This window comes from Silurus aristotelis (genome assembly GCF_946808225.1).
Source record: "Silurus aristotelis genome assembly, chromosome: 17".
Taxonomy (NCBI): domain Eukaryota; kingdom Metazoa; phylum Chordata; class Actinopteri; order Siluriformes; family Siluridae; genus Silurus; species Silurus aristotelis.
In genome coordinates, this window is record NC_139590.1 from 5,746,951 (window position 1) to 5,774,450 (window position 27,500).

The following is a 27,500-nucleotide window of genomic DNA, read 5'->3' on the forward strand; positions in this document are numbered from 1 at the left end:
CTGAGTGTGGCCATGGTGCTGTTTCAGCAACTTCTTTAGAGCACTTTAAAGGGTGCAGCGTTTCACGGTTTAGATAGTTTTTTGTTTGCAAAAACATTAGTCTAATTGCAACATATGAAAATATTGCATATTGCATCTCACTACTATATTTTACTCACAAACACTTGCAGTCATCAGGACTAGTCAGCAAATCTGTCTCATTGACCATGGCAGAGAATAAGTACTTTTCTTCCTTGTCTTATTTATTCATAAGCACATTTTTACCCGAGAATTCAAATGAGTTAATTTTACATCTACGGTAATCATTGATATGCTTTCATACCAAAGGACTTATAGTGCTATTTCATTATTAAGCGAAGGTGCTGAAGGTAAAAGAGCATGAATGGAGGCTCTGCGTTGGGTTTTGTAGACACGGAATTTGAACATCTAGCATTTCTGAAAGATTGTGTTTTTCAGTATTACAATTACCGCATTTAAGCCTGGTGTATACATTCTACAGAACATGCTATCACACAGAGATGTACGTCAGGACTGGAAAAGATCGATAGAAATTAAAAAACATTTATTGATCCTGAAGGAAATTGAGTCCCAATCCCAAATGACCAACCAAAAAAAAAAAAAAACAGACATGAGTGGGAGTATTGGTATTCCTGAAAGTGGGATTGGGTGGTCAGAAACAAAGCTTGCAGAACACAGATGTGTGCATGGTTTATTTACTGCATTTATTCAGTTGTCATTAGTACCTGCTTTATTTTGGTCTTACTTTGTATCCAGGGTTACTGTGGTTTATATTTTCAGAAATAACCCTAGAGCAAACTATTTTTGTCAGGAAGTCTCGCCGATTGGATGAACAATAACAGCTTAGATATAAAGATGTACACTATTTTCTTCATAAACACTTTGGTAATTATTCATCCTTTTCAATATTTTAATCTATACTATGTTTCAGCAATTGACACTTCAGACCATGTTAAGAAAATTGTAAAAAAGCTCAATGGAGTCAAATATGCAACAGAACGGTTTATAAATTCAGTGTGTTTTTTTTAAATGTACAATAGGCTTCCTAAATACATTACAAATGCTGATTTATACGAGTGTTTCACTTCAAACAAACTCTAAGTAAAACTCAAAAACCTAGAAACCTGCAGTGGTGATAATTTATTCAGAGCATGTCTTCCATGTTCCTCATTAGACGGTTGCGGTTCTGTGTTGTCTTCCTCAGATAAGGCGACATCCCGCCAACATTCCCATTTCGGTTGAATCACCGGCGCTTTATTCCAGTCACCAAAACAAAAAACGTGCACTTTCACATATTTCTGTTTATTCTGCTGTCAGCTTGATTGACAACTGAGAACTGGCAGCAAAATGAAACAAAAAAAAAGCATTGATTTCCGGTGTCTCTCAGACATAACAAATATTCCCAAAAAATTCGAACAAATAATAAAGCAGACGTTAGTGCGAGCCAAACACACCTACACACTTCTGTTCATGCTGACAAGCAACATGTGGCCAAACCTGTGCCATTAAAGGAATCCTGCATTCTCTCTCTCTCTCTCTCTCTCTCTCTCTCTCTCTCTCTCTCTCTCTCTCTCTCTCTCTCTCTCTCACATCTTTCTATCATTCAGTGGAGAGCCTTACACATTGAAAGCTGCTAGGTAGAGCCAGTCTGTGCCAACCTGAGACAAAATGAAAGTAGATGAGATCTGGTAAAGCTTTGAAATATCTGAGCCTCTGTAAGCCTCCCACCAGAGCGAAGTTTACGTTCACAGCTAATCCATGCTTCTAAAACATGATTGTTTTGTAGGGCACAACTCTTGAGGAATGTGTGGTGTTTTATTGCAGGAGAGTGGGCAGAGCTGGAGTGTCCATAATACCTTAGAAATCTGGCATAAATCAAGGAGATCATGTAATAATAAGCTATTGAGCATTTTTATAGAGACATATTCTTGGGCCACGCCATAGAATAAGCTTGTAATGTGCAGTGTTTCATTGTTAGCTGATTTAATGTAAGTGAAATTACATTTGATGTTAGAAGCTTTTCTGGACAATGTAAAAGCAAAGGGAGAGAAACACTTGGTCAAACCCATTAGGCAGATCAACATTTCCCTCAAATGTGTTGGTGAGGTATAAAGGAAATATGGATTCTGACCTCTGACTAGTTAATGATTGTAGATAACTGAGACTTCTGGACAAAGTGAAAGCATAGTGCAGTCAAAATGTGACAATACTGGAATATCAATATTTACCTCAGCTATGTTGGCAAATAGCCTCTTTTCTTCTCGTCAAGTTGGAAATATGGAAAGTGAGAATAGGCTAGTTAATGATTGTCGCTAACTGAGACTACTGGACAAAATGAAAACAGTGACAGTAAAATATAACGAGGATTAGGAATGTCAACATTTACCTCAGTTCTTTTTAGTAAATAGTACATTTTTTTCTAATAAACTTGGAAATATAGACCCTGTAAATAGGCTATTTAATAATTGAGGCTAACTGAATCTACTGAACGTAATGAAGATCCAGTGACAGTCAAAAATAATTAGGAATATCAAAATTTACCTCAGATTTTTTTGTAATTAGTCTCTTTTTATGTATAATATTTGGAAGTATAGACTCTCTGAATAGGCTTTTTGATAATTGAGGTTAACAAGACTACTGGACAACATGAAGATCTAGTGACAGTCAAAATAAATTAGAAATATCAATATTTACTTCAGTTTTGTTAGTAAATCTTTTTTTTTCTAGTCAATTTTAAAATGGATGCTGTGTGTTAATGAATAAACCTTACTAAAACTCCTGGAAACTGTGAATGAATAGTGAAAGTAACAAGAAGTCAAAACCATCAGGGATATTGTGTCTCTGTTTCTATTTAGCTTGAAAATACAGACCTTGAGAACAGGCTAGTTGAGTATAACTGAGAGTACTAGACAACATGAGGGCAAAATGGGACAAAACTTTTAAATATATAATGTAATTTATCTCAGAAGTGCTTGTGAATTGTGTCTTTGTTTTGAGTCAGCTGGAAAATATCTATATTAAAAATGGGCTATTAAAAGATTTTAACTGGACAACATGATGGTGACAATAACAAGAGGTCAAAACCATCAGGCATATATTCCTGAGACTCCTGGACATTGTGAAAGCATAGTGAAAGTGAGAATTCAAAACCATCAGGTGTTTTGTGTCTTTGTTTCTAGTGAGCTTGGAAATATGGACCCTGAGAATATACTAGTTGTAAGAGTACTGGCCAAAATGAAGGCATAGGATTCATGTAACAAAGTGCAATCCATTTGAGTAATCTTTTACAGCCGCACGAGAAAGACTAACATGCAGCATACCTTCACCCACACCAGTGGATTCTGTCATTGGGCCATTGGGTGGGCACACTATAGAGAAAATAGGAAAAAACTATCATATACACTGTCACCCAAATGAGGATGGGTTCCCCTTTTGAGTCTGGTTCCTCTCAAGGTTTCTTCCTCATTACATCTAAGGGAGTTTTTCCTTGCCACAGTCGCCATGGCTGCTCATCAGGGATAAACACATATCATTCACCTTGACTGTTGATTTCTGTAAAGCTGCTTTGAGACAATGTCTGATGTGAAAAGCGCTATACAAATAAACTTGACTTGACTTGACACTGGCGATCAAAATTAGAGAACAATTTATAAACAATTGAACAATTCTGAAATAATGTCATCTTCACTGCTCAACAGTTGAAGGAGTTTTTGTCCTGTCTATACCATGCTACCAGAACACCTTTTTTCCACAAAATAACTAAGGCATTAAAAAAAAACAACATTATTTTGCAGAAAACACACTGATCAAAATTAGAGAACACTTTCAGATACCTCCCAGTTATTGGTGTTAATCTGGCACCTGGTGCTAATTTCCTTGATTATCTGTCAACCCCTATTTAACTGGCAGCCTAACTTCCAGTTTCACTGACTCTGCAAGATGGTGGGCTGTTCTAAAATGACTGAAAGCCTCCTGCAGCAGGTTGCCCAGATGAAGGCCAAAGGGATGACCCTATCAGCCATAGCAAGACAAGTTGGTCGTTCCAAATCTGTGATTTCAAGAATATTGAATCTTTACAACATCACAAACTTATTCAAGTACGCCAAGAAGGCTGGTCGTCCACGGAAGACAAATACAAGAGAGGACAGGATACTGCGGAGGATCTCAATGGGAAATTGTTTCCACACTGCAGCTGGAATTGCTCACCAGTTCAGCGCTGAACAGGGTAAGGATCTGTCTCGTCATACAGTGTCTCGACATTTTAAGAGCATTTGGACTGAAAGCCCACTCTGCAGTGACCAAACCTCTCATTAGCAGAAAGAATCAAAAGGCTAGACTAAGCTTTGCTGAGGAGCATGTTGTGTGGACAGAGGAGAACTGGTCCAAACTTCACTTCAGTGATGAAACAAGTTTAATTTATTTGGGTCCGATGGGAAACATTATGTTCGGCGACAAACTGGAGAAAGACTGAACCCAAAATGTGTAAAGAAGTCTGTAAAAAGTGGAGGAGGAAGTGTCATGGTTTGGGGCATGTTTTCTGCAGCAGGAGTTGGGCCTCTCATACAGCTACATAGCAGAGTGAATGCAAATGTTTATCAGAACCTTCTTCAACAACATATGGTTTCTTCCCTGCGTTCATCACCCAATCAGCCCGCAGTGTTCATGCAGGACAACGCTCCATGTCACACAGCAAAACGGGTAAAGCAGTTCCTTGAAACTGAAAACATTGAAATAATGACATGGCCTGCCCAGAGTCCTGATCTCAACCCAATAGAGAACCTCTGGAAAATCCTTGGCAACAAAGTTATGGCCAAGAAACACACTACAGTCACCAAACTGTGGAGGAGACTGGAAGAAGAGTGGACCAAAATTACACCAGAGCAGTGTGAGAGACTAGTGCTGTCCTGTGGCCGCAGATGTGCTGAAGTCATTCAGAGCAGAGGCCTGTACACTTCCTACTAATTGCTGACTGTTGTAGCATTCAGAACATTTTGTTGTCATCTTTTTCCATGCTACAGTCATTGTTGTTCTTTAATTTTGATCAGTGTGTTTTCTGCAAAATAATGTTTTTTTTTTTTAAATGCCTTAGTTATTTTGTGGAAAAGGTGTTCTGGTAGCATGGTATAGACAGGACAAAAACTCCTTCAACTGTTGAGCAGTGAAGATGACATTATTTCAGAATTGTTCAATTGTTTATAAATTGTTCTCTAATTTTAATCCCCAGTGTATATTCTAATTTACCTCCAAAGTGCTTGTAAATTGTGTCTTTGTTTTAAGTTAGCTGGTAAATATGGATACGAATAATAGGCTAGTTAACTATTGAGGAAAACATGACAACGTGAAGAGTACAGATAGAACAAAACAATCAAAAATATCAGCATTTACCTCACTTGTGATGGTAGTCTCTTTTCTAGTCAACTTGGACACATGGATGCTTGATTGAACACAATAAAAAATGATTAATATTTTCAAATATGATGATAAAATGACAAAAAAGAGACATTATATGACAAAATTACCATTAGCTATTAGAAATGATAAACAAAAAAGGGCTTATAAACGGCATAACAGAACATGATTCTATTTGAATACATAATTAAATATTAGATATTTAAGTGAGATCTTAGCTAGTTTGAGTTTTATTTTTTTATGTGTCTGATTTTGCTGTGTGTGCATGTGTGTGTGTGTGTGTTAGAGAGAGAAGGCACTCTATGCTGCACTTCCAGATGATCACAGTACATTGAACAAACAGAGATATAGCTTAATGACGCATAACATATTCCACTTGGATGAGGACACTGAATAGACACACACAGAACTCCGTGCACTCGACTACAACACAACCCCTCGTTAAGCACTGATAAGGCAGTGGACACACACCAGAAATGGACCATAATGAGGAAATGGGAAATAAGGCATTTAGGATTCAATTAAACAGCTTCAGCCCCAAAACAGCTAAGATTAATTTCAGTATAAACAGTAGCAATGCATTTATCATATAACAGACGTGAGGTGTGTACAAATTCAAGCTGAATCTCATTGGGAATATTATATGCCTTGTATATCAGCCAGATGCAAGTAGCGTTCACGTCTTCCTCAGTGTCAGCACCAGGTTGACAGGGAGCAGGGGCAGAGAACAGGATCCAGAAGGACAAATGAACCAGTGCTGCAGTGAGGGTCAAGGGAGTTGAAATGAACTCTGTTAGTTAGAAATCAACAGAGAGAAAAATAATGAAAATATGGAAATGTAGTCAAGTCAAGTCAAGTCAAGTTTATTTGTATAGCGCTTTTCACAACAGACATTGTCTCAAAGCAGCTTTACAGAAAACAACAGTTAAGGTGAATGGTGTGCGTTTGTCCCTGATGAGCAAGCCGTGGCGACAGTGGCAAGGAAAAACTCCCTTAGATGTTATGAGGAAGAAACCTTGAGAGGAACCAGACTCAAAGGGGAACCCATCCTCATATGGGTGACATCGAGAGTTTGATCATAAATCTTTCAACAATACAGAACACTGGAGAGTGAGAACTAACATGATTACTGGATCATCATACTGGAGTATAAGATTATAAGTGAGTGTTCTTTCTACAGTCTTTGGTATAAAAAGCTCAACATTTGTGATCATCATAGATCCAGCATCAGCTTCTCCATGCCAGGGCCTTTAAACACTCGGCATCTACTTCTCCATGATCATCCATAGGTCCATAATCTTCACGAGGTGGGACGTGACTGGAGCTGGCCAAACCTCAGGTTGCCTCGGGATGGGGAGAGAAAGATAAGCAGTGGAGAGGAATTAGCATAGCTGCTGTTCATGATATTAACAGCACAAGTTGATAATGTGCATGTGATCATATATTCTGGAGCACAAGGTTGTGATGTGATGTGTGTGATGTGTGTTATGTGTAGGCTTTGCTAAAAAGATATGTTTTTAATCTACACTTAAACTGGGAGAGTGTATCTGAACCCCGAACACTGTCAGGAAGACTATTCCAGAGTTTAGGAGCTAAATGTGAAAATGCTCTACCGCCTTTAGTGGACTTTGCTATTCTAGGAACTACTAGAAGCCCAGTAAACACTGGTAAATCAATAAACAGGAATAACAGAGCTTCTAGTGTGCATGATGTATATATTGCATGAAGCATATATACACATATATATATATATATATATATATATATATATATATATATATATATATATATATATATATATATATATATATATATATACATTGGAACCCGGTTATCTCGCCCTCGGTTACCTCGACAACCCTATTAAGTCGACGTTTTTGAAGTGTAATCGCCAAATTCTCGCTTTTTCTAAGCATTTTTTATCGGTTATGTCACCGAACCCTGATATCTCGAGCACAAGGGGGGAAAAATTTGCCATTTAACGTCAGTTATCTCGATCAGGGCTGTGCAGCCGCAGAAGAACTCGTGAAAGTGGCGAAAAAATCAAGCCTTACAGATGCTACAGGTGTTGTATTGTATACTGTTGAATCTCTGCTGTTAGTTAGTGCACATATGCCTTTTGTTGTTAAATTTTATGCGATGAACGGGAGGCGAAAGCCGCGCTGGGTAGAAGTGCCGGTGGGAAGACACGTACCGGGATACGCATGAGCGATAACAATGACCGCCGTGAACCAACATATACCACCAATAACGGACAGTGAGAGTGTGAAAGTTTAAATAGGAGCTGGTGATGATGATAAACAAGCACCATATGTGCGCGATTGAAGCCGGGAGCTTCAGAGAAAGCGGCCGAGAAAGCACCTGCCACGCCGAAGGGGCGCCGAAGGGGGCGTGGCAGGTGGATTCCTGACAGTTAACAAACATGTACTGTATGTATTTTTATAGCATGCCTTCATCAAACAAATCGCAGCAACGCTGTTGTGTAAAAAACCCTCCAAAAAAACGTGCATGCACATTCTCATTTATTAACGCACATCATGTACATAAAGAAATTTGAGGCACGTTAATATACTGCCGCCATATTGATTTTCGTTTATCTCGATCATCGATTATCTCGATGCTTTTTGGTGACCCACTAGGACATCGACATAACCGGGTTTCACTATATATATATATATATATATATATATATATATATATATATATATATATATATATATATATATATATATATATATATACAGTAAGGAAAATAAGTATTTGAACACGCTGCTATTTTGCAAGTTCTCCCACTTAGAAATCATGGAGGGGTCTGGAATTGTCATCGTAGGTGCATGTCCACTGTGAGAGACATAATCTAAAAAAAGAAATCCAGAAATCACAATATATGATTTTTTAACTATTTATTTGTATGATACAGCTGCAAATAAGTATTTGAACACCTGAGAAAGTCAATTTTAATATTTGGTACAGTAGCCTTTGTTTGCAATTACAGAGGTCAAACGTTTCCTGTAGTTTTTCACCAGGTTTGCACACACTGCAGGAGGGATTTTGGCCCACTCCTCCACACAGATCTTCTCTAGATCAGTCAGGTTTCTGGCCTGTCGCTGAGAAACACGGAGTTTGAGCTCCCTCCAAAGATTCTCTATTGGGTTTAGGTCTGGAGACTGGCAAGGCCACGCCAGAACCTTGATATGCTTCTTACAGAGCCACTCCTTGGTTATCCTGGCTGTGTGCTTCGGGGCATTTTCATGTTGGAAGACCCAGCCTCGACCCATCTTCAATGCTCTAACTGAGGGAAGGAGGTTGTTCCCCAAAATCTCGCAATACATGGCCCCGGTCATCCTCTCCTTAATACAGTGCAGTCGCCCTGTCCCATGTGCAGAAAAACACCCCCAAAGCATGATGCTACCACCCCCATGCTTCACAGTAGGGATGGTGTTCTTGGGATGGTACTCATCATTCTTCTTCCTCCAAACACGTTTAGTGGAATTATGACCCAAAAGTTCTATTTTGGTCTCATCTGACCACATGACTTTCTCCCATGACTTCTCTGGATCATCCAAATGGTCATTGGCAAACCTAAGACGTGCCTGGACATGTGCTGGTTTAAGCAGGGGAACCTTCCATGCCATGCATGATTTCAAACCATAAGGTCTTAGTGTATTACCAACAGTAACCTTGGAAACTGTGGTTCCAGCTCTTTTCAGGTTATTGACCAGCTCCTCCCGTGTAGTTCTGGGCTGATTTCTCAACTTCCTTAGGATCATTGAGACCCCACGAGGTGAGATCTTGCATGGAGGTGTACAATTTTGTCTTTAGTGTCTTTGGACAGCTCTTTGGTCTTGGCCATGTTAGTAGTTGGATTCTTACTGATTGTATGGGGTGGACAGGTGTCTTTATGCAGCTAACGACCTCAAACAGGTGCATCTAATTTAGGATAATAAATGTAGTGGAGGTGGACATTTTAAAGGCAGACTAACAGGTCTTTGAGGGTCTGAATTCTAGCTGATAGACAGGTGTTCAAATACTTATTTGCAGCTGTATCATACAAATAAATAGTTTAAAAATCATACATTTTGATTTCTGGATTTTTTTTTTTTATAGATTGTCTCTCACAGTGGACATGCACCTACGATGACAATTTCAGACCCCTCCATGATTTCTAAGTGGGAGAACTTGCAAAATAGAAGGGTGTTCAAATACTTATTTTCCTCACTGTATATAGCATATTCAGCAATTTCAGCTACAGTTGCTCGTCTGTTGGATCGAACCACATGAACCAGCCTTTGCTCCCAATCAATTAACCTTGGTCACCCATGACCCTGTCACCGGTTTACCAGTGTTCCTTTCTTGAACTATTTTTGATAGACACTGAATACTGCAGACTGGGAACATCCCACAAGAGCTGCAGTTTTGGAGATGTTCTGACCCAGTCATCTAGCCAGCACAATTTGGTCCTTCTCAAACTCGCAAAAATTTCTACGCTTGCCCATTTTTTGCATTTTACACATCAACTTTGAGGACAAAATGTTCAATTCACTTGCTGCTTAATATATCCCACCCCACTGGTACACAGGTACCATGATAAAGAGATAATCTGTGTTTTATATATATATATATATATATATATATATATATCGATTGACAGCCCGATAAATATATATAGCTTGAATGCCTTTTTATATATATTTTATATATAAGGCAATTAACATATTAAAGATTGTCATGAGTTAACTCGTGATTAATCGCAACTTAATTGCACATTGTTATCAGTTCTAAATGTGCTTTTAATTAAAACTTTTTTAAATAAAAAAATAAGTTTTTATTACTCTAATCAACGTGGGCATTGATGAATATGGATGCTTTATGCAAATGTATGTTTATTTTTTTGTGATATCATACTCATGAAACATAAAGACAAAATATTCTTGTAAATGTTTTGAAGTAATTATGGTGTTACAAATTATGTAAATCATCAGGAGACGAAACAGAATCCTTGGCTAGCTTTCAAAACGGATTGTTTTAATTGCCGGATGTATGCATTTTGATTTGAGCGCATCAGTAAAACAAATAGTTAGTGATTAATAATTATTTATTGATTTTTTTTTATATCTGGTTAAAGAAAGGACATTGTGAATAAATGTGTGCTGTGTTGAAGGTTTTAATTTCGCCTCATATTTATTTATTTATACTTTTACTAAAAATGGTCAGCTCGTTATATATTGTCCTGTGGTGGTAATTTCACATTGCTTTAATAATTACTGTAATATCGAAGGTCAAATAAAATGGTGTATTTTCGCCTTATTATTTGGCCAATTATATGCTTTTGCCTTCCTGAGGCCCAACATTCAGTATATTTTACAAAGAGAGAGAGAGTGATACATATCATAAATAAAGTGTTTGTTGTTGCTTATAAAAATAAGAGAAATAATTTGATGTCTGGTTGAGAGCAGAAATAGTGACAGAGTATGAGATAATGGAAATGTACAAATAAAACAAAAAGGAAGAACAAGAACAAGGCAAGACTCAATTCCTCTTTTTCTGTATCTATTTCTCTCTCCCTCTCTCTCTCTCTCTCTCTCTCTCTCTCTCTCTCTCTCTCTATTTATTTCTCTCTCTGCCTACACTCTAATCTCTGTTGTATTTTGTTCTGCTTTAGGGCTTTTAAAAAGGCCAGGGGGTTCTATCTTGAAAGACCTTCCGCATGCCGAACAGTTCATTCGATCAGCGATGCTAAAATAGCTTCCGGGAACAATTGGATAGAGAGAATCTGTGACTCACATTATTCGGCTTATATAATACACGGATAAAATGCTTTTTCATGTCAGAGTATGAAATCTGTTTCAAACAAAGCGTAATAACTGATGTAAAGCTAATCAGAAAAATGAACACTGGAATATGTATTCAACAAACCACAATCAGGCAGCTTCATGTCATTTTAGACAGGAAAATAGACTGGTTTTATGGGTGAGTTACTATGAATACTATGTAGCTTCTATGAATATAGTGTGTCCAATATATTCATCGGCGATTCTGCATAACAGTTAACTATGAGATGCATTGATTTAAATATGTGTTGGCATTTGTATCACCATGCATATTTTTTTTTGCATAGGTAAAAAAATATTTATTATTAGTAGTTGCGCTATACTTTTATTATTAAAAAAGTGACCAATATTTTATATGTAGATTGATTTCTCCTCGCTAAACTGTTTCTCGAGCGTGTTCTCTCAGCACCACCGCCCTGCCACTGACTGAAATAATTGAATCCTTCAGATGTTGTAGAGATGGAATCGACAAAAACAAGCCACATTAGCAACATATAAGGAGAAGGACGGTCTATTGTCCGTAGTTACCCCAAGGTTGTGAGCAGTGGCTGAAGGGGATAGCAGAGAGTTATGAAGAGTATGGCTTGCAGTATCTCTTCTTCTGTTTTGGTTGAGAAACTTGACAAAAAGGTGTTACAAATTATGTAAATCATCAGGAGACGAAACAGAATCCTTGGCTATCTTTCAAAACGGATTGTTTTAATTGGCGGATGTATGCATTTTGATTTGAGACTTGGCGCATCAGTAAAACAAATTGTTAGTGATTAATAATTATTTATTGATTTTTTTATATATCTGGTTAAAGAAAGGACGTTGTGAATAAATGTGTGCTGTGTTGAAGGTTTTAATTTCGCCTCATATTTATTTATTTATATTTTTACTAAAAATTGTCAGAAATGCGCGTTATATATTGTCCTGTGGTGGTAATTTCACATTGCTTTAATAATTACTGTAATATCGAAGGTGAACAGAGGGAGGCAAAGTCTTCAGCAGACAGGTAGAATGGAGCAGGTGGAGAAGGCGGGTTGAGTAGTGAAGTCACAAGTCTGAGCAGAAGTCACATCCGAAGAAAATTTGGTCAGGGGGTGCACGGTTAGATGCAAGGTCTGTGTAGAGTTCAGTTCTTCTCTGCTGATCTGAGTTCTCGTTGATTGCTGAGCAAAAATTATGTCTTCTTGAATTTAGTGGTCAGGGGGCAGAGGAGGTCCATGGTTGAGGAAAGAGAGGAAAGGAAAGTGGCAGTGGCAGAGTCCAAGGTTAGAGAGGAAAAGGAGTCAGGAGGAGTTGAAAGAGTAAACTACAGAGGAGGGAGAGATGAAGTGGAGGTTAGGATGGATAAGAGAGAGATGTTGGAAATTGTTTTTAGGTAGGATAGGAAGAGTGACTGTAAAGGAAACAAGGGGATGATCAGAAATTTGAAGTGGGGTAGCAGTCATGTCTGTGGCTGGGGTAGGGCGAGTAAAAACCAGGGGCAGGACTTAGAAGAGTCAGAAGGCAAGATGACTGAAGTTTGTCAGATGGGAAGTTGGAGTTACCAAGATCTGTCTGAGGGGGTGCTGTTAGAAGGGAAAGTACTGAGGAGTGTGTCCATCTATTCTAGGAAGACTCCAAGGGGACCAGGAGGGGGTTAGAGTAAGAGGTTGATTGGAGAGGTAACTAAAACTGCATGAAATTTAAAAGAAGACATGGTTAGATGAGACAAAGGGAGAGGTGTGAAACAGAACTGAACTGAACTCACACACACACACACACACACACACACACACACACACACACACACACACACACACACACACAGAGAGACTCACTCAACTATGTATTACTGAACTGTACAACCTGAACTTAACACACACTCATTACTCATTTCAATCCATTCCACCAGCATTTATTTATTATTTATATTTAATCATATTCTACTATTTACATGTTATTTTTTTGCACCTCTTGACTGTTGCTACTGCTGTTTTTTGCACTGCATTGTGTTTATGTTTACAAATACTCTCTTGTTTATAGTCCTTTATAGTCCTCTTTTTCACAGTACTGTATAATCAGTATACAGTAGGTTTACCGGTCCGCACCCGTACCACCACCTCTACCCGTTTCTCTTGGTGAACGAGAAAGCATAGGCAGAAGACAGAGCAGCTGGTGTAGCGCTGTTCCATGGGGATATCCAGCTTTCATTACAGCAGACTGACAATTCCAGAGCCCACCTACCACTGCTGTTTGAGATTGAGACAACAAAGGAGGGTAGATGGGAATACTGGCAATGTGACCTCTGGAAAACTGGGTTGTGACCTCTGTCTGTGTCTGTAGGAGGTGACTACAGAGATGGGTTTAAGACACATGACTGATTTGCCAATTTAAGATCAATGTATGATTTTAAGAATACAAAAGAACAATATGCGTACTAATATAAATACTAAACGTTACTGGCCTTAGTAGGGCTACCTTCACCTACTACAGACACTCTTGCACATTATACAAAAGACAGAATCCTACCCTATCAGAAGAGAATAGATTCAAGGTAGAGCTAAAGCACACTAGTAAAGGGCCATTTTAATACACTGAATATTTACTGTGTCTGAACCAAAGAAATAAAAGTGAACTCTCTGTATGATATTGAATTGCATAGAATTGAAATCCGATCGCACTGCATCGTAGTGGGGTGAATCATATCGCATCACATCGGTCGTTGCTTCATATGTATCTTTAATGTATTGTATTTTTGGCTATGCATTGAGATGTGAATTGCTGGATGTGAGATGCACATTTGCTGGATCAAGTGATATTTTTTATTTATTACTTTTTTTCTTCTAGATCTATGGTTGTTAATGTGTGCTATGATAGTAAATAATGGAGAGTGTGAGACAGAGAGAAAGAGAGAAAGCGAGAGAGAGAGAGAGAGAGAGAGAGAGAGAGAGAGAGAGAGAGAGAGAGAGAGAGTGTGTGTGTGTGTGTGTGTGTGTGTGTGTGTGTGTGTGTGTGTGTGTGTGTGTGTGTGTGTGTGTGTGTTGAGTGAATCCACACTGGATGGTAATCACAAGCCAACAAAGGAATGAAAATCCTGACTATTAACCTGACTGCATGAAAAATACAGAGGAGCTAAAGAACAAAGTTGGCAAAACGAGAGAGAGAGAGAGAGAGAGAGAGAGAGAGAGAGAGAGAGAGAGAGAGAGAGAGAGAGAGAGAGAGAGAGAGAGAGAGAGAGTGTGTGTGTGTGTGTGTGTGTGTGTGTGTGTGTGTGTGTGTGTGTGTGTGTGTGTGTGTGTGTGATTGCAAGATTTGGAAAAACCTTGGCTTAAATCACTACTGTCTATGTGAGGGAAATAAGAACGAGAGAGAGAGAGAGAGAGAGAGAGAGAGAGAGAGAGAGAGAGAGAGAGAGAGAGAGAGAGAGAGAGAGAGAGAGAGAGAGAGAGAGAGAGAGAGAGAGAGAGAGAGAGAGAGAGAGAGAGAGAGAGAGAGAGAGAGAGAGAGAGAGAGAGAGAGAGAGAGAGAGAGAGAGAGAGAGAGAGAGAGAGAGAGATTCAGATCATGCCAGCTCTTTCCTTTTCATCTTTTCCTCTCCATTTCCTCACATTTACAATGTAACCATCTGGATTTTAGCTTGTCCCACTTTCTCACACCTGGAAACACGCTTTCTACTTTCATTCAGGTTGTGAGTGTTTTCCAGTCAATGAACTTTGTGTGTGTGTGTGTGTGTGTGTGTGTGTGTGTGTGTGTGTGTGTGTGTGTGTGTGTGTGGTTGGAGGGGGTCTGGGAGCAGAGAATGAGGAGAGAGGGAAGAGTGCAGATGAAAAGGGCAGACACATGAAAGGCGACAGAGAGCTTTGTCAAGAGTGTCTCCGTGTCTTTACAAGAACACAAATGTGGGTCATTTTCTCTCCAGTACCCGAACAGATGAGCGTGTATATGTGTGTGTGTGTGTTTGTGTGTGTGTGTGTGTGTGTGTGTGTGTGTGTGTGTGTGTGTGTGTGTGTGTGTGTGTGTGTGTGTGTGTGTGTAAAAAGGAGGTTCAGTTGCCTCCAGCCCAGAGACTGAATCCCATTCCATTTAATAACACACATTTATAGGAAGCCTGAAGGCGATGATGTACACAGAAAGTTCTAAAAGGTAAAGTTTTCTTGTGTGTGTGTGTGTGTGTGTGTGTGTGTGTGTGTGTGTGTGTGGGTGTGTGTGTGTGTGTGTAAGAGATCTTTATAAGCTGTATGTGTCCTTGTTTGTGTGTATGTGTGTGTGAATTTTCAGACAAAAAGCTTGCAATCACAATGCATTTCATTTTCCCCAGTTGTTAGACAATACACTATTTTTTCAGCACAGACATTCATATCGAGGACCTGACAAGGTCATGAAGTGACATTTAATGTGGTTGATGTGGAGTAACTCCAGCGGCCTGCACAGAGCCCTGGCCTCAACCTTATTGAAGACATTTGGGATGAATTGGAATGTTTAGTGTGAGCCAGGCCTTCTCAACTAACAGCAGTGCTTGACCTCACTAATGCTTTTGCTTTTGCCTGAACAAGCACGAATCCTTGCAGAACACTCCAGGATCTTATAGAAGGCGTCCCCAGAGAAATGGGGCTGCAGTTACATATGAATTAACATAGTCGAACAAGCTCATATTAGGGATGTGCGTCTCCATAAATGAAGCCGAACTGATGCGATTCGCAGCTTGATGCATAGGCAAAATTACGATACTTTAAAGATACATGGGAAGCAGCCACCGATGTGATACAATATGATTCAACACAATGCGGTTCAATGCAGTACAATGCAATGGAAAAAAAAATGATGAAATCAATATGGTACAGATAGTTGGCTTTTATTTCTTTGGTTCAGACAGACATCAAATCGTTAATTTACATAAGTGCTTTCTGACCCTTTCACCATTTGTAGTGCAAAAAAAAAGAAAAAAGATTGAATAAAACCAGACATTCTTTTCCAGTTCTGTGTCCAGGAAGATGCAGCTCTACCTCTGCCATGTAAATCTGTATTCTATGTGACTTTCAGGACACACCTCAGACTCCGTAGTGTTGTGATACTTCAAACTTTTTTCGCAAATCTGAATTTCATACAATTGTATAGGCTCTCTTGGAATGCAATTGCATGAAATTTTCCCGTCACTTGAACTAGCAAACCATTAAAATTTGGAGTGGAAGATCTCCTACGATAGAATTCTGACCTCAACCCAATAGAACACCAAGAATGAATGAGCACGAAGTATTTAAGTCTGGTTCCTCTAAAGGTTTTTTTCCTCATATTGTCTCAGGGAGGTTCTTGCCACAGATGTCTATCTCGCTTATTAGGGAAAAACTTATAGGAATTAATTTAATGACTGTGCATTTACTACTTGTGCATAGATACTTCTAATCTATTTATTTATATAGCTGCTTTTCATTGTTTCAGGAACTTGAATTAAATTGAATTCAAACAGATGAAATAAGTAAGTTAGATTTCTAGTAAACCACTGTATAGACAGAGTTTATGGATACCTGTCCATAAGAATCATACATGCTTTTTGAACATCCTATTCCACATTTGGAGTGTGTTTGTGGAGAGTTGTGCTTATTTAACCATGAGGCTTTTAGTAAAGTCAGGTAATGATGTAGGTGAGGTGAGGAAGCCTGGGGTGCAGTCAGCATTCAGAATTCATTCCACAGGTGTTCAGTAGGGTTTAGATCAGAGCTCTTTATCAGGAGATAACCCATGTAAAGCATATCTTTATATCTCTTTTATTTTTTTGCACACGGTCCTTGACATGCTGGAACAGTTATGAAAAAATGTCATGCTCCACACTCGTGTGAAAGAATCACATATGAGTGGAAAAGTCTGGTTTCCTTCTTTTCTTCAATATTTCTCACTCGTATTAACTCTCACTTTCATGTGTCCTAGTCTTTCAAATGTTCATTCCTCTTCTGTTTAGGAATCCAATCGCTAAATTCACTCGAACTGTATTGATTTTTATCAGGATTTTTTCTTTTGCTTTTTTTCCCTCAAAAAGTATGACTTAGAAAACACCAAATTTCGAAAGGTATCCTGGCTGCTCAATATCCTGACTGCTATTTAGAAAGACAAGAGGATCCAAATTGGCCAAACAGTTGAGAATGGAATGAGCCTGTGAGAACCAAAAGCTGTGAGGAGGAAACAATACTCGCTGCTCCACACGTCCACCCTGCTATGAAATTTGTATTTTTTTTAACAAGCCAAACTTGCTATGTGTAAGTGTAGCTCGACTTGTAAAATGTTTGCTAATTGGGTAACATTACACTTTCAGATTTGGTGACATATTGGGAGTAATTATCAATGTTGTTTGTTCCCAGTGAGCAACTGGGCACGATTTTACACACACACACACACACACACACACACACACACACACACACACACACACACACACACACACACACACACATACTAACACATCCATCAATAACGGTTAGAGAAAGGCCAGAGGGAAGTGTTGTCTTTATTGTTGCTTGTTTTGTGTTGTCTGTGGTTCAGACAGACACCATGATGGAGTGATGAATTGCATTAATTAACGCTAATTAGGGGACGTAGGAGGTATGAGTCAGAACTCAGCCAACACAGTGTGTGTGTGTGTGTGTGTGTGTGTGTGTGTGTGTCTGAGACAGAGTGTGGCTGCTCTTTGCATAGATCTATGATTATAGTAAGTGAATCTATTGTTTCATAATCATAAAAGCCTTGTTTAATTGCCAGTAGTAAGAAAAAAGCAACCTGCACAAATGACTAATACAAGACATGATACCGGCAAAAGTTTGTGGTCACCTGACCATCACAATGAACATTTAGTCAATTTCATATTTAGTCCCCATTTGTTGCTATAATAACCTGTCTGTCTGTCTGTCTGTCTGTCTGTCTGTCTGTCTGTCTGTCTGTCTGTCTGTCTGTCTGTCTGTCTGTCTGTCTGTCTGTCTCTTTCTTTCTGTCTGTCTGTCTGTCTTCCTATCTATCTATCTATCTATCTATCTATCTATCTATCTATCTATCTATCTATCTATCTATCTATCTATCTATCTATCTATCTATCTATCTATCTATCAACAGGCCTTCTAATACAGATTAGTTGCATGTTAGTCAAGTCAAGTCAAGTTTATTTGTATAGCGCTTTTCACAACAGACATTGTCTCAAAGCAGCTTTACAGAAATCAACAGTCAAGTTGAACGGTGTGTATTTATCCCTGATGAGCAGCCGTGGCGACTGGAGCAAGTAAAAACTCCCTTAGATGTTATTAGGATGAACCCTTGAGAGGAACCAGATTTAAAAGGGGAACCCATCCTCATTTGGGTGACAACAAGAGTGTGATTATAGTCTTTAAACAATACAGAACACTGGAGAGTGAGAACTAACATGAGCACTGGAGTGTAAGATTATCAGTAATGTTCTTTCTACAGTCTTATACAGTCATTGTGGTTATAAAACTAGGAGCTACTGAGCAACTTATAAAGATCCAACACCAGCTTCTCCATGCCAGAGCCTTTAAACACTCCAGGAGGTCCAATGTCAAACCTCCACACATGAAGTGGAATCCAATTGGCACTGGTACGTCTCTAGATGGTTCGGGAAGTTTGCGAGTTCCACATCTATTACTTTAAAGGTCCACAATCTTTATGAGGTGGGACGTGACTGGAGCTGGTCAAACCTCAGGATGCCTCGGGATGGGGAGAGAAAGAGAAGCAGTGGAGAGGATGATATTAACAGCACAAGTTGATAATGTGCATGTGATCAGATTTTCTGGAGCACAAGTTTATGATGTGATGTGTGTTATGTGTAGGCTTTGCTAAAAAGATACGTTTTTAATCTGCTCTTAAACTGGAAAAGTGTGTCTGAACCCCGAACACTGTCAGGAAGACTATTCCAAAGTTTGGGAGCTAAATGTGAAAATGCTCTACCACCTTTAGTGGACTTTGCTATTCTAGAAACTACTAGAAGCCCAGAGTTTTGAGATCTCAGGGAGCGTGACGGTTTGTAGCACGTTAAAAGACTGGATAGATACATAGGAGCCAAACCATTTAGTGTTTTGTAAGTAAGAAGTGGTAGTTTGTAGTCGAATCGAAACTTAACAGGAAGCCAGTGCAGGGATGATAAGATTGGGGTTATATGGTCATATTTTCTCGACCTTGTGAGAACTCTGCTGCCGCATTCTGAACTAACTGAAGCTTGTTTATTAATGATGCAGGACATCCACCTAGTAATGCGTTACAGTAGTCTATTCTGGAGGTCATGAACGCATGGACGAGCTTCTCTGCATCAGATATAGATAAGATGTTTCTTAGCTTAGAAATATTTCTAAGGTGCAAGAAGGCTGTTTTTGTAACTTGGTTGATATGATTTTTGAAAGACAAGTTGCTGTCCAAAATAACTTCTAGGACTTTAACCGTTGGTTACAGAACATCCGTCTAAATGCAGGTTGATCAAATGCAGGTTAAAATGTTGGGTTTTTTGCTAATAGCTTCATATCAATAATGATACATATTTTGTATTATATATAATGTAGACTACACTAACAAACGTATTTCGACACCTGACTTTTCCAACTACGTGGTTCTACCCCAAACTGTTACCACAAAGGTAACAGTGCATATAATATGGATGTGGTAGCATTCAAATTTAGGAGACTCAAACCCGTTCCATCATGACAGTGCCCCTGAGCACCAGAGATGGACAGTAATGAAGTACAAATACTTAGTTACTGTACTTAAGTAGATTTGTCTGGTATAAGTACTTTACTTCACTATTTATTTATTTACAGTGAGGAAAATAACTATTTAAACACCCTGCGATTTTGCAAGTTCTCCCACTTAGAAATCATGGAGGGGTCTGAAATTGTCATCGTAGGTGCATGTCCACTGTGAGAGACATAATCTAAAAAAAAAAAAAATCCAGAAATCAAAATGTATGATTTTTTAACTATTTATTTATATGATACAGCTGCAAATAAGTATTTGAACACCTGAGAAAGTCAATTTTAATATTTGGTACAGTAGCCTTTGTTTGCAATTACAGAGGTCGAACGTTTCCTGTAGTTTTTCACCAGGTTTGCACACACTGCAGGAGGGATTTTGGCCCACTCCTCCACACAGATCTCTCTAGATCAATCAGGTTTCTGGTTTAGGTCTGGAGACTGGCTAGGCCATGCCAGAACCTTGATATGCTTCTTACAGAGCCACTCCTTGGTTATCCTGGCTGTGTGCTTCGGGTCATTGTCATGTTGGAAGACCCAGCCTCGACCCATCTTCAATGCTCTAACTGAGGGAAGGAGGTTGTTTCCCAAAATCTCGCAATACATGGCCCCGGTCATCCTCTCCTGAATACAGTGCAGTTGCCCTGTCCCATGTGCAGAAAAACACCCCCAAAGCATGATGCTACCACCCCCATGCTTCACAGTAGGAATGGTGTTCTTGGGATGGTACTCATCATTCTTCTTCCTCCAAACACGTTTAGTGGAATTATGACCCAAAAGTTCAATTTTGGTTTCATCTGACCACATGACTTTCTCCCATGACTCCTCTGGATCATCCAAATGGTCATTGGCAAACTTAAGACGTGTCTGGACATGTGCTGGTTTAAGTAGGAGAACCTTCCGTGCCATGCATGATTTCAAACCATGACGTCTTAGTGTATTACCAACAGTAACCTTGGAAACGGTGGTCCCAGCTCTTTTCAGGTCATTGACCAGCTCCTCCCGTGTAGTTCTGGGCTGATTTCTCACCTTCCTTAGGATCATTGAGACCCCACGAGGTAAGATCTTGAATGGAGCCCCAGTCCGAGGGAGATTGACAGTCATGTTTAGCTTCTTCTATTTTCTAATGATTGCTCCAACAGTGGACTTTTTTTTTTACCAAGCTGCTTGGCAATTTCCCCGTAGCCCTTTCCAGCCTTGTGGAGGTGTACAATTTTGTCTTTAGTGTCTTTGGACAGCTCTTTGGTCTTGGCCATGTTAGTAGTTGGATTCTTACTGATTGTATGGGGTGGACAGGTGTCTTTATGCAGCTAACGACCTCAAACAGGTGCATCTAATTTAGGATAATAAATGTAGTGGAGGTGGACATTTTAAAGGCAGACTAACAGGTCTTTGAGGGTCAGAATTCTAGCTGAAAGACAGGTGTTCAAATACTTATTTGCAGCTGTATCATACAAATAAATAGTTTAAAAATTATATATTGTGATTTCTGAAATTTCTTTTTAGATCATGTCTCTCACAGTGGAAATGCACCTACGATGACAATTTCATACCCCTCCATGATTTCTAAGTGGGAGAACTTGCAAAATAGCAGGGTGTTCAAATACTTATTTTCCTCACTGTATATACAACTTTTTACTTTCAAATTTTATACACAAATATCTGTACTTTCCACTTACATTTTCAAAACAAGCTCGTGAACTTTAGTTTGAATCTATTTGGTAGCATGATCGATATTTTTTCTTCTCAATGAGCACTGTTTTCAGCCCATCAACATATTTCTTGTCAATTGGTGGCATTTTTCAATTTATCACTGGTGTATAATTTCCTGATCCTCACACAACAGATAGAGAATAGAATAGCCTTTATTTGTTACATATACATTACAGCACAGTGACATTTTTTCTTCGCATATCTTAGCTTGCTCAGACGGTGGGGTTAGAGTACAGGGTCAGCCATGATACAGCCCTCCTGAAACACAGAGGGGTTAAGGGCCTTGCTCAAGGGCCTAAGAGTGGCAGCTTGGCGTTACCGGGGCCTGAACCCCTGACCTTCCGATCAGAAACCCAGCCTTAACCACTGAGCTACCACTCCCCCCTGAGCTACCACTCCAACCACAGGCGTAGGCTAGTTTACAAAGCTAACAATTAGCAAGCAGAAGGCAACAAGAAGTCTGGGGGTAAAAGGTGGCAACCTTTTTTGCACCACGGACCGGATTAATGTCAGACAATATTTTCACAGACCCGGTCCGGGGAGTGGGAGGTGGGGGAGGTTGGGTTATAAATACAACAAATAATAAAAACTGATATTTTCTGATTATAATAATAATGATGAGAGGTCTAGTTACAAGTGTGACGCTAAAACAAGTAGTAAAGGCTACTTTTAAAGTACAAATCATAGCCCAAACTTTTTTTACTTCAACTTGAGTGAAAATGTGTAGTCAGTAATTCAACTTTTAAATCTTTTAAAACACAAGTATCTGTACTTCTACTTGAGTGAAGGATGTGTGTACTTTTGCAATCTCTGCTGTGCACCAAGCCAGCTCCAAAAAAATATGGTTTTAATGGGTTGGAGAGGAAGATCTTGAGTGGTCTGCCATAAAGCTCTGACCTCAACAATATTGAATATCATTGGGGTGACTAAAAGCTTCCTCAAAAGACATTGGAAGTTATTATAACTGCAAATGGGGACTAAATGTGTAATAGGATGTTCGAGAAGCACATTTAAATCTTATGGTCAGGTGTCCACAAACTTATGTTCATCAAATGTATATTTTGCTTGTGTTTTGCCAAGACTACACTGTTAAATGGACGTACTAACATTATGGAAGTGTCTACTCCATGAGGCAGGAATACACCATGGATGAAACGCCACTCTTTTGCAGAACATTATTCTCATTATTCTTCAGAGTATACAGTAGGTTTACTGGTCGGCGATATCTTGTGTTATGTGTATTGTCCCACACTGTCCTGTGTTGTCTGTCTGTACTGTTTTTCGTCTGCACTGTTTGCACTAGATGCACTTTACATAGCTTTATGTTGTGTGTTGTAGATCTATGTTGTTGTTTAGTGTAGCACCAGGGTTCTGGAGGAACATTGTCTCGTTTTTACTGTGTACTGTGTACCACTGTGTATAGTAGAAATGACAATAAACGCCTCTTGACTTGACTTGACTTGACTTGGCACTTTTTCACACCTACAGACAACTTTTTGAAACAAATCCACCTACTGGTTTTGCTTTTGGGAATTTGGAGGTAGCCAGAAATCTCAGGCAAAGCCAAAATGAGATGGTTTGAAAATCTCAGAAACTGCTGCCCTCCTGGGAGTTTTTATACAAGACGTAAATTTTGCCGCAGGTGGAAATGCCTTCTTGATGAGAGGTCATAGAAAAAGATTTTAGCTGACAAAAGAGCTGACTGTGATAACTCAAATAATCTTTGGTAAACAGAAACTAGGAATCTGAAAACAGATCAGAGGATGTTTTTCCACCTTTATCTTCAACTGTAATACACACTGGAAAGTGCACACTAACTAGACAGGGTAACAGAACATTACTGGATGGAAGAAATACATGCATTTTATGAAATTACAGCTGGAAAATGGGAAAAACGGTAACATCGATAGTAAAAAATAAAAAATAATAAAAAAACATAACATTGTCCCTGGGGGCATAATAAAGTCAGCGAAATAATGGGGTGTAATTTTCAGGGGTGCTTCAGGATACCATGGCAATTACTGTGGGTTAAAGTATAGGAAAGCTTTTTACAGGCTGTTAAAATGGCAAGTGCCATTGAGGAGGTTTCACTCCACATACCCGCCCTCTTTAATGGGTAAGCTATATGTGACTGCATACTGGCTGAACACTATATATTTCATATCTTTCATCTCTATTGTACATACTGTACATGTGTGTGGATTGCCATGCCGAGTAGCAACAGAGACAGTAACCATCTAAGTGGCAAGACATGTTTTACTATATCAAGTGGATGAAGTACACAAACCATGTACTTAAGTTAAAGTAGAGATACACTTCATATAATATAACTCCAGTAAAATTAAAAGTGCTCCCTTTAAACTTTGACTTGAGTAAAAGTACAAAAGTATTTGCCTTCAAATGTACTTAAGTATCGAAAGTACTATGATTTATTATGGCTATAATGTTCCTATATAATTTTTGTCACAAGACTCTTTATCAAATCAGTTTATGTGAAAAGTCTCTCAGCACACCGATCTATTAATAAATTGATATTAATGAGTCAAACACTGATTGATATCTATTCAAATTATCATGAGCCCAAAACCTTCTTTTTAACTACTAAAAAAATGTACGCAAACGAGGCAAGTTCTAGTCAGGAGATTCTTTCATCATTAATTCCTCTCAAAATGTTCTCCTTGTTGTCAACTGACGTTAAACTGTATGTTTGCGCTTAATAGATATCACCAAGCACCAGTTTAAAGCAAGTTCAAAACAAAGCCTGATTGGTGGCTTGCTGTGTGTTTAACCAGTTACGTTTTTGTCCACTTATAAATAAAAAGAAACTGATTTAGTAAAATGTAGTTTAGCAAATAATTAAGATATTTGACTTTGAAATGTCGTGAAGTTAAAGTCTCCAAAAGTAAATACTTCAGTAAAGTATAAATATACGAAAAAGATACTGAAGTACAGCAACGAATTACATTCACTTATTTACTGTCCACCACTGACTATAACTCATGCAAACTAGAATTTACCAGAATTAGAACCAGAACAGAGCGGCAGGTTTCTGATGCCAATTCCTTCCAGGAAATCTTTCTTACAGTCTTTCCTATATAAAAGCACAATCCAATCTAAACCCAGCGATCCATTAAATGAAGGGAGACGTGTTTATGTAGGAGTGGAATTTTGCATGCAAATTGATGAAGGCACCATGCAAATGGAGCGGTATATATCTTAGGTTGCAAAGGTGCAGCTCAGCTGTCAGAGCGAGTCAGTGTCACTTTTTTACCGAAAACAGGAAAATTAAAATCCTGGCTCTAATTGCGCTAAGCATTAGACTAAGTAGGACTGCCAAAGCTGTACGTTCTTTACTTAGAATATTCGTGCAATAATGGCAGAATTCTTTATTTGTTTATTCCCCCCACCACTTGCAGGAACTCCATTCTTAAGATGTGCTATAAGTACTTTTCTGTCTCATGTCCTCTGAATCTTCTTCTCTCTCTCTCTCTCTCTCTCTCTCTCTCTCTCTCTCTCTCTCTCTCTCTCTCTCTCTCTCTCTCTCTCTCTTCATTCTAAGATGTGACAGTGCAGTCTGAAGTGAAATATAACCAGAGAGATGCACAATCAATCTACAAGACTGGGCTCCTAAGTGCTCAGTTACTGAAGGATCCAAACATTCCAAATATGCTACCAAAACCTTTTATTTTTCAGACAATGCTAGTGTATAGTTACTGCCTGTAACCCATTTTTAGCTATGTGGCCAATTTATCCTCCTCTACTATCCTCCATCTATCAATGAAAAGGACACCACCAGGATAACTACCAGCCAGGAATTTTAGGCAAGTAATGTTGGAACGAGCACTGCTTGGAATTCAAACCACCTCATTATGACCATTAAAAAAATGCCTCACCTATTAAAACTACCCATCCAGCAGTGGCCTGAAATTGGTACTGGTGATGTCTGGAGGATAAATAACCCACCTCATGGGTACGCGCTGTGCAAGTTATTCTGCCTGAGAACAACAAATGGAGTGAATTATATTACAGTTTGTAAAGCCAGCCGTAATAAAAAATCAGTTTGGGTGGAGAGCTAGGACTTTTAGATCCTTTTGTAACTCATATTTACAATTGAGGCAGCCATAAAAAACACACCACTGTCCCAGAATCCCAGAAGTTTTTCTGTGCCAGCCAGAACAGATACACATAGCTATACATGCCTGCAAGGCATTTTGAAAAGGATTCCACCGAATGGACCTCAGCTCAAAAGAAAAGAATTCCAGACGCTGCCTTAGACACAAGCTTGATAGAGTCTGGAAGTGCTTGTCAGTATGATGCTTGTATATGAATATACTCTAAAACAACTGCTCCTATTTATGCCAAGGAAAATACATATAATACATGAATAAGGTTTGAGAAAAATAATGTTGGATAACAAGTGGTCTAACATTCAGAAAATGTTAAAGAATAATATGTTTTCATATATATATATATATATATATATATATATATATATATATATATATATATATATATATATATATATATATATATATATATATATATCCTTTGACCCTGAAGTTGTTTCCAGGAGTTATATTCTGAACGACTCAAAAGGTTACCAGAGAAGTAAGCACATCGCAGATCATGTGGGTGGAATAGGGTCAAAAAACAAGTGAAGATTAAAAAAAAGATACAAATCATCATTTTAGAGTTTGTTTGTAGGTTACAGTTTTGGCCGCTTTCCATTTTTATGCTGTCCACATAACACATTATGGGGTGTAGTAAAAGCCCAGGTGACACATCTGTCTAGGATTTTGTGTTGTTGGGAGATCAAGAATATAGATTCTGATGCTGCAGCAGCTCTACATAGCCAGGAGTCTAGCGAGTTATGGTTGGAAGGATTTCATTCTTTTGGGCATCTGTTATTGCAGGTATATAAGAATAGAGCAAGTAGGACATTCATCAAATAGATGCAGTGGCTTTACTGGTCTCAGAAGAAATGCTTCGATAGGAGAAGCCTGATTTGACTACCAATCTTACAATCAAATCTTTGCCAAGGTGTTAGGAAATGAGGATCATGCCATTTTGTTTATATGGGGGTGCTCAATTTCTGATTTGACATTGAGCTACAGGTTTTTCTGCAGGTTTTTATTTGGATTTTTGTTTATGTTAATTGATCCAAAATGTTTTTTATAAATTTTCTTATATATCTTTGTGTGATGTTCTGTACATCGTAGATTTTAAATGTTATGAGGAATCGTTTAGCGACTACCTGTTATCGTTGTCGTCGTCCACCCCCTGCCCGACACACCTGAGATGACTATCAGACTATAGGCATGACTTGCATTGAATTTCATTAGTCAGTGTGCCAAAAGACATCATCCTGTGTACATCGGAGCTATGCGACCGGTGCTATTCTGTCCACACGTGTTACCACGTCTGCTCTTTCATCATGGACATGGACAGCAAGTTAGAACAAGGAGCAAATGTGAAATTCAATGAGTCCAACCCCCGAAAATGTTGAAACAATTCAGCAACTTGTGCATGATGATCGTCGGAAAACAATCCACCTCACTGCTGCCATTGTCGGTGTGTCAAACGGAACAGTCTAGGCCATCCTTACGTGTGTTTTGATCATGCACCATTGTTGCTGTCCCCAGGCTGCTGACCCAGGAGCAGAAGGAACACTGTGTAAAATGTGTGCTATAGATGATGTTTAGGATCGCCCTGAGACGAAAGGGGGTCCTCAACATCTCCATGACAGAAAAAGCCAAGGCAGGTCCGCAGCTTGACCAAGTGCATGGTTATCCTTTTTCCAACATTCGCGGCATTGTGCATCGAGAAT

General features: G+C 38.9%; 1 protein-coding gene across 1 annotated transcript in view; it reads left to right on the forward strand.

Moving 5' to 3' along the window:
• The window catches only part of kcnj19a (potassium inwardly rectifying channel subfamily J member 19a), a 49,065-nt gene that overhangs the window by 1,615 nt on the left and 19,950 nt on the right, over positions 1-27,500 (forward strand). The window lies entirely within an intron of this gene.